The following is a 10,000-nucleotide window of genomic DNA, read 5'->3' on the forward strand; positions in this document are numbered from 1 at the left end:
CATCACATCACTCTCCACATCACATCACTCTCCACATCACATCACATCACTCTCCACATCACATCACTCTCCACACACTCTCCACATCACATCACACATCACATCACTCTCCACATCACATCACTCTCCACATCACATCACTCTCCACATCACATCACTCTCCACATCACTCTCCACATCACATCACTCTCCACATCACATCACCCTCCACATCACATCACTCTCCACATCACATCACCTCTCCACATCACATCACTCTCCACATCACATCACCTCCACATCACTCACATCACATCACATCACTCTCCACATCACATCACATCACTCTCCACATCACATCACTCTCCACATCACTCTCCACATCACCTCCACATCACATCACTCTCCACATCACATCACTCTCCACATCACATCACATCACTCTCCACATCACATCACTCTCCACATCACATCACCCTCCACATCACCCTCCACATCACTCCCCACATCACATCACATCACTCTCCACATCACATCACATCACTCTCCACGTCACATCACATCACTCTCCACATCACATCACTCTCCACATCACTCTCCACATCACCCTCCACATCACCCTCCACATCACTCTCCACATCACATCACTCCACATCACTCTCCACATCACATCACTCTCCACATCACTCTCCACATCACATCACTCTCCACATCACTCTCCACATCACATCACTCTCCACATCACTCTCCACATCACATCACTCTCCACATCACATCACATCACTCTCCACATCACTCTCCACATCACATCACTCTCCACATCACTCTCCACATCACATCACATCACATCACTCTCCACATCACATCACTCTCCACATCACATCACTCTCCACATCACATCACATCACTCTCCACATCACATCACATCACTCTCCACATCACATCACTCTCCACATCACATCACTCTCCACATCACATCACATCACATCACTCTCCACATCACACATCACATCACTCTCCACATCACTCTCCACATCACTCTCCACATCACATCACTCTCCACATCACATCACATCACTCTCCACATCACTCTCCACATCACATCACACATCACATCACTCTCCACATCACATCACTCTCCACATCACATCACATCACTCTCCACATCACATCACTCTCCACATCACTCTCCACATCACTCTCCACATCACATCACTCTCCACATCACATCACTCTCCACATCACATCACTCTCCACATCACTCTCCACATCACATCACATCACTCTCCACATCACATCACTCTCCACATCACATCACATCACCCTCCACATCACCCTCCACATCACTCCCCACATCACATCACATCACTCTCCACATCACATCACATCACTCTCCACGTCACATCACATCACTCTCCACATCACATCACCCTCCACATCACATCACTCTCCACATCACTCTCCACATCACTCTCCACATCACATCACTCTCCACATCACTCTCCACATCACATCACTCTCCACATCACATCACATCACTCTCCACATCACATCACTCTCCACATCACATCACATCACATCACTCTCACCACATCACATCACTCTCCACATCACATCACTCTCCACATCACATACACATCACATCACCCTCCACATCACTCTCCACATCACACATCACCCTCCACATCACATCACATCACCCTCCACATCACACATCACTCTCCACATCACATCACCCTCCACATCACCCTCCACATCACTCCCCACATCACATCACCCTCCACATCACACTCCACATCACACATCACCCTCCACATCACATCACCCTCCACATCACTCTCCACATCACACATCACCCTCCACATCACATCACATCACTCCCCACATCACATCACATCACTCTCCACATCACATCACCCTCCACATCACCCTCCACATCACATCACCCACATCACACATCACCCTCCACATCACATCACATCACACATCACTCTCCACATCACATCACTCTCCACATCACATCACATCACTCTCCACATCACCCTCCACATCACATCACCCATCACTCTCCACATCACATCACATCACTCTCCACATCACCCTCCACATCACATCACATCACCCTCCACATCACATCACTCTCCACATCACATCACATCACTCTCCACATCACTCTCCACATCACTCTCCACATCACATCACTCTCCACATCACATCACTCTCCACATCACTCTCCACATCACATCACATCACTCTCCACATCACCCTCCACATCACATCACACATCACTATCCACATCACATCACATCACCCTCCACATCACCCTCCACATCACTCTCCACATCACTCTCCACATCACTCTCCACATCACTCTCCACATCACATGAAGCCTGAAGAAGGAGTGTTCCATGTTACCGGTCCATACAAGTAAAATATTGGCCCATTATTCGTTCCACTCTTAGAAGGTTTTACATACGGCCACATTAGTCTGGTCCTAAACATTTTACTTTACTATATTTGTCGACACCACAAGGTAGAGGAGAGTGATGTAGATCACCCCACTGGTGCAGTACGTGACGCCTATTGAATTACCGTGCCGCAGGTAGAGCAGCATTACTATAACGTAGCACCACTGCATAGGTGGCACCTGCCGTACTTGTGCTGTGACCACAATTGTGGCCCTATAGTGTGGACGCTTCTACTGGAACATCGTTTCTTAATTTTAGTCCTTAAAGGACCACAACAGTAAAAGATGTAGGGAAAAATTCACCAAGTTCCAAACTGACCTTTATAGGGAAAATACGAATACAAAAAGAAAATCCAAGATTTAAAGATTTTCTTCTTACGTTTTTAATAAATGTGACGGAATTAGTCATTACTAGAGGGATTCCATCCAGGAAATGTGACCTGATGGAGCTTCTTGTCGACTGGTCTTGAGAAACACCCTACTAGGACTAGAGGTCCACTGTCTCCCCATGCAGGCTAGTGGTGGGGTTACATAATCTTGGAGCTCACCCTAGGGCAGTGGTCTCCAACCTGTGGCTCTCCTGCAGTTGGGAAACTATAACTCCCAACATGCCCTGATAGCATGCGGATATCAGAGCCTGCTGCGAGTTGTAGGTCCCTAACAGCAGGAGAGAAACAGGTTGGAGACCATTGGCCTAGATACGTAGGCGACATCTTTCCTCATGCAGGTCATGACTCAGTCATATCACGTGAGCTCATGTAGGTAAAATGACAAATACCTCTGATCTATTTTTAAAATTCCAAGAGAGGTGCGTCCTCCTCCGACCGCAGACTTTCTGTTGTTACAGTTTATATGTGAAAAGACGAAAGTTTCAGTAACATCGAATGATTCACCTAAATCCAGGCCAAAGAAGAATTCAATTATGTGATGAGAGCCCGAGGACTTCATAGTGCATGAATATTCTCTAAAATGTATCACATAGGTAAAATGTCACAGGGAAAGATGAAATGAGTGAGAGAAGGGCAGAGGAAATGAGGGGAAGGTAAAGGAGAAGAGAGGAAGGAAATGGAAGGGAGAGTAAGGGAGAGGCGAGAAAAAAAGAAGTGAGTAGGGGAGACGAGAAAATAAGAGAAGAGAGGAAGGAAATGGATAAGAGGGAGGCAAGAGGAGAAGAGAAAAGGAGGTGAGGAAGGAAGAGGAGGGGAAGGGAAAGGAGGGATAGAGAGGAGAATAGGAGAGAAGCTAGGAGAGCAGAAGAGACTAGAAGAGAAGAGAGGAGGGAAAAGTAGAAGAGGGAGGGAAGAGGGGAAGAGAGGGGAGGAAGGAAGAGGAGGGGAAGGGAAAGGAGGGATAGAGAGGAGAATAGGAGAGAAGCGGGGAGAGCAGAAGAGACTAGAAGAGAAGAGAGGAGGGAAAAGTAGAAGAGGGAGGGAAGAGGAGAAGAGAGGGGAGGAAGGAAGAGGAGGGGAAGGGAAAGGAGGAATGGAAAGAAGAATAGGAAAGAAGGGAAAAGGATGAGGGAGGGAAGAGGAGAAGAGAAGAGAGGAGAGGAAGGAAGAGGAGGGGAAGGGCGAGGAGGGATAGAGAGGAGAATAGGAGAGAAGGGAGGAGAGCAGAAGAGTCTAGAAGAGAAGAGAGGTGAGGAGGGAAAATTATAAAAGGGAGGGAAGAGGAAAAAGGAAGAGAAGGGGAAGGGAAAAGAGGGCTATAGAGGAGAATAGGAGTGAAGAGACGAGAGGGGAAGAGAAGAGAGGAAGGAAAAGGGTAAGAGGGAGGGAAGAGGAGAAGAGAGGAGAGGAAGGAAGGGGAGGAGAAGGGAGAGGAGTAATAGAGAGAAGAAGAAAGAGGAGAAAGGGAGGGGATGGGGGAGGGAAGGGAGAAAAGGGGAATGAAGAGGGAGAGGAGATGTGGGAAAGGAGAAAAGGGGAAGGGAGGGGAGAGAGAAAGAGGAAAAAGGAGAGGAGGGGAAGAGATAAGAAGGGGGAGGTGAGGAAGGAAATGGAAGGTAGAGAAAGGGAGAGGAGAGAAAAATGGAGAGAGTAGAGGAAGGGAGAGGAAAAGAGGAGACAAGAGGGGATGGCAGAGGAGGGAAAGGGATAAGAGGGATGGAGGGAAGAGGAGAGGAGAGGAAGGAAAAGGAGGGGAGAGGAGGGGAAGAGAGTAGAAGAGAAGAGAAGAGAAGAGAAGAGAAGAGAGGAGAGAAAGTGAGGGGAGGGGAAGGAAGAGGGAGGGAGAAAGGGTAAGGGAGAGGAAAGTAGAAGAGTAAAGAGGAAAAGCGAAGGGAGAGGAGAGAGAGAGGATAGGAATGGACAAGAGTGGAGAGGAGAAGACAGGAGAGGAAGGGAAAGGAGGAAGGAGGAGATGAGGAGGCAGTAAGGAGAGGAGGAGAGGAAGGGAAAGGAGGATAGATAGATAGATAGATAGATAGATAGATAGATATGAGATAGATAGATAGATAGATAGATAGATAGATAGATAGATAGATAGATAGATAGATAGATAGATATGAGATAGATAGATAGATAGATAGATAGATAGATAGATAGATAGATAGATAGATAGATAGATAGATATGAGATAGATAGATAGATAGATAGATAGATAGATAGATAATAGATAGATAGATAGAGAGAGAGATAGATAGATAGATATGAGATAGATGATAGATAGATAGATAGATAGATAGATAGATAGATAGATATGAGATAGATAGATAGATAGATCTCCCCAATCCTCCTGTATGCCAGTGAAGTCTGGGGTCCGGACACATACCCAGACTGGTCAAGGTGGGATTCCAGCCCAACAGAAATCTTCCACCTAGAATTCTGCAAACACCTTCTCCAAGTCCATCGGAGCACCTCAAATAGTGCCTGTCGGGCAGAACTGGGCAGATTCCCACTACACCTCACAATCCAGAAGAGGGCGCTATCATTCTGGGCCCATCTACACAGCAGCAGGCAAAGTTCCTATCACCATAAAGCCCTGTTACACCAAGGGGTCCCAGGTAAACCAGGCCCCCCAGAACATCTCACCCTGACCCGGCCTGAAGAAAATGTCACCCAGCGCGGCCTCACAAAAGCCGAAATCAAGAAGACAATAAACAAAGGCCAAGAGGAATATATCAGTGACTGGAGGAACGACATAAAGACATCCCAGAAACTGACAATATACCGGAGTCTACAGCGGGAATATAAACTGGCGCCATATCTGGAGAAACTGCCAAACCCCAGAGACAGACAGATCCTGAGCCGCTACAGACTGAGCGCCCACAACCTGCTCATCGAATCCGGGCGCCACAGACAGACCTACAAGCCCAGGGAGAGCCGACTGTGCCAACAGTGCGACCAGGAGGCCGTGGAGGATGAGACCCACTTCCTGCTACACTGCTCCAAATACTCAGCAGTGAGGGACACTCACTTCAGGAGACTCTCTGATCTCTTACCGGACTTCAGCTCCATGGAAGAGCAAGAGAAACTCTACATCCTGCTGGGTGAAGAGGAAACCACAGTGGGCACAGCGGCACAATATGTCACTGCATGCCATAAACTGAGAGAGACATGATATGCCATGGACTTGTATAACCCCGACCCTAGATGTGTCCCTATCCCCCAATCCCTCAGTCCCTATCCCTCATTCCCTTACTTCTTACTTGCTTTGGCAATGCTAATATGTATTTGGTCCTGCCAATAAAGCTTCTTTGAATTGAATTGAATTGAATAGATAGATAGATAGATAGATAGATAGATAGATAGATAGATAGATAGATATGAGAGAGATAGATAGATAGATAGATAGATAGATAGATAGATAGATAGATAGATAGATAGATAGATAGATAGATAGATAGAGAGAGAGAGAGAGATAGATAGATAGATAGATAGATAGATAGATAGATAGATAGATAGATATGAGATAGATAGATAGATATGAGATAGATGATAGATAGATAGATAGATACCCAAACTTACAAAGAACAACAAACTCCAGCAACCCAGACCAGAGATGGACATACAGAGACAATCTCCAGCGACACCCCCGCTGCCCCATGTCCCAATGTCCCACACCCCTCACCCGACACCCTCAGAGACTGTTTATCTCAATTAGAAAGAGACTTTGTACAATTCAAAGAAGAACTTCAAAGAAATCTCGGTGACAAAAACACAAATGACCAAGTAATTAAAGAGATAAACAAACTGAAGTGTGAACATGCATCAGCTCTGCAGGAAATACAATGTACACTCCGAGAGCTGCAACAAGAAAATACAAAGCTCAGTTTAGAGATAGAAAATCTAAAACCACAAACACAAAGTCTAGGAGCAAGGGAGAGCGCTGACATAAGGACTGCCAATGACCAGGGCGCTAGTACATCAAACCACCCAAACCCAATAAATATTCCTGAAATTAATGAAAACAAACTAGGAGAAAACAGAGCGATACAAGTGGGTACAAAGCCGACCGCCAACCAATCCTCCAGCACAGAACCACAGCAGCACCACATAACACCACCAAGCAGGACCCAGGACACAAGCATCAGACAAGCCACCCGCAAGTCACAATGTCCTGATACTGTCCTAATAATTGACTCAAATGGCAAATACCTTAATTCACGGCGACTCTTCCCAGGAAAAAGGGTCAGTAAAATTCACTGTGCAACTATCCAACAAGTCACATCAGTCATCAATAACCCACATTTTACCAATCCAAACCATCTCATTATACACACGGGTACAAACAACCTCCAAGACCAGCAACAGCAGATTGCAGAACAACTGACCCAACTAGCAAAGACGGCACAACAAAAGTTCCCTGACAGTAAAATAATTATATCATCCGTGCTCCCAAGAAAAGATGTACCCAACGAGATCACCCAGGCCATCAACACAGAGCTGGCAGCGAACATCAGCTCAATGTCAAACATCAGCCTGGCACAACACCCCTCCATAGAGCAGCACCACCTGTATGATGACAAACACCTCAACAAACGAGGGGTCAGCCTTCTGGCCAAAGAACTGAAAGACATTGTGCTGAACAGACCCCCCAGACCTGGACCCCACACCAGCCAAAGCCAAAACATGGAGACATCACTAACAATGAAAAGACCTCAAACTCCACACACCTCACTACACCCAGGAGAAAAACCCCTTTACCCAAGGTCAGACCAACAGAGGCAAAAGCCATGGAGAAAACCCCCTGCCTCACACAGAGACACGCAGAGCAGAGACATGGAGGAAACCCCCTGCCTCACACAGAGACACACAGAGCAGAGACATGGAGGAAACCCCCTGCCTCACACAGAGACACACAGAGCAGAGACATGGAGGAAACCCCCTGCCTCACACAGAGACACGCAGAGCAGAGACATGGAGGAAACCCCCTGCCTCACACAGAGACACGCAGAGCAGAGACATGGAGGAAACACCCTGCCTCACACAGAGACACGCAGAGCAGAGACATGGAGGAAACCCCCTGCCTCACACAGAGACACGCAGAGCAGAGACATGGAGATGCTAAAGACCCTGCTCAGCACTCTATGTAAAAAACTAATGTGACTGTACAACACGAGAACATCTACAACACATCCAACAGTCACATCTCCAGCCCGTCCTACACAGCGCCGCTCATTACAAGGTATATGGACACACAATGACGTCCTTTATAATCAGCAGCTGGAATATTCAAGGCCTCAACGCCTCAGCCTTTGGATGCAAAATTAACGATCCAGACTTCATCCAAAGACTGAAAAATATCGATATACAAATCCTCCTGGAAACATGGACTAGGACAGAGAATGAGTCCCTGGTGCCCACTGGATACAGGGAAATCTCTGTCCCCGCCCTGAAAAATAAACACATCAAGCAGGGTCGGTGTTCAGGAGGAATATTAGTCTGGTACAAGGAGGAGCTCCATGAGCAGATCAAAGCCGTGAAGCGAGGAGACAGCCACATCTGGATAAGAATAGGCAGCTCCATCCTCACCTCTCAGTCTGACATGTATCTCTGCGCAACGTACATCGCACCGCCAGAGTCCCCGTACTCCAACCCAGACAGCGCCGACATTATACAAAGGGAAGCCGCCCATTTCCAGACCCTGGGCAGCGTTCTCATCTACGGAGACCTCAATGCAAGAACGGGGAGAGATAAAGACTACCTGACCAATGATGGAAACATCTTCATCTTTGGAGCAGAGGCCGACTGTCATAACTCCCTACAGAAAGAGAGAAACAGCTATGACAGCACCGTCAACAAAAGCGGGAAAAAACTACTGAATCTATGTCGAAGCTTAGGACTCCACATACTGAATGGCCGCACCAAGGGAGACTCTTTAGGAAGGTATACACTAAACTCCCATGTAGGCAGCAGTGTAGTAGACTATGCCATCACGGACATGGACCCCGCAAACATTGGCGCACTCATAGTCACTCCACAAACGCACCTGTCAGATCACAACCAATTACTTCTATACATCAAATCCACAACCAAACCATCTGCACAAAAACCACATCAAACCGGCCTCTTCAACCTGCCCCCATCTTATAAATGGTCCAAAACGTCAATATAAAGAGACAATGAACAGACCAGAAGTGCAGGAGATGCTTCACAACCTCTACAACAAGGTGTATGAGACAAGCCCAGGAGGGGTCAATCAGGCCGTAAATGACCTCAATAATATATTCTATACCATGGCAGAGAAGTCTGACCTGAAAAGATGTGACTACAAGAGGCCACAAGAAATACATCCTAACGGTTGGTTTGACCGTGAGTGCAAAGAAGTACGGAAGACCCTAAGAAATGCCTCAAATAAGAAGCACCGAGACCCAAACAACACCGGTCTGAAGGAGGCCTACAGCAACATACAGAGGCAATACAAGACCATCCTCCGAAAGAAAAAACAAAGGCACATCTCCACCAAACTTACCCAACTCCAAGATGCCCTCCATGACAACTCGTTCTGGGAATTATGGAAACACATGGGCAAAAATTGCAAGAAAAACAACCTTCATATTCAAAATGGCAACATCTGGCTCCAATATTTCAGGGACCTCTACAAAGATATCCCGAAAGAAGAACAAAGCCAAGAACAAAAACAAATAATATCAAAATTGAAGGCGATGGAGGAAACACTTAAAGATTCTCAAAACCCCCTGGATACACCAATAACACTGCAAGAAGTAACAGAGAGAACCTCAGACATAAGGTGTAAAAAATCCAGCGGCCTAGACAGAATCTCACCAGAAATGATAAAACACAGCCCGCCAGAAATACAGGCCGCAATAGTCAAACTATTTAATATGGTGCTGAGTGCCGGCTACTTCCCGCAAATCTGGAACCAAGGCCTTATAACACCAATCCACAAGAGTGGGGACAGGTACGACCCGGCCAACTACCGAGGGATATGTGTCAGCAGCAACCTGGGGAAACTGTTCAGCAGCATCCTGAATAAGAGAATCCTCAGCTTCCTCACCCAGCACAATGTCCTCCACCAAAGCCAAGCTGGGTTCATGCCAAACCACCGCACCACTGACCACATCTACACCCTGCGCAGCCTCATCAAGAG

The 10,000-nt window shown here is 46.9% G+C and overlaps 1 protein-coding gene across 1 annotated transcript in view; it reads left to right on the top strand.

Moving 5' to 3' along the window:
- Positions 1-10,000, top strand: part of LOC142656701 (transmembrane protease serine 9-like) — a 28,892-nt gene that overhangs the window by 4,323 nt on the left and 14,569 nt on the right. The window lies entirely within an intron of this gene.

The sequence above is a fragment of the Rhinoderma darwinii genome, chromosome 6 (genome assembly GCF_050947455.1).
Source record: "Rhinoderma darwinii isolate aRhiDar2 chromosome 6, aRhiDar2.hap1, whole genome shotgun sequence".
In the NCBI taxonomy this organism is placed as follows: Eukaryota; Metazoa; Chordata; class Amphibia; order Anura; family Rhinodermatidae; genus Rhinoderma; species Rhinoderma darwinii.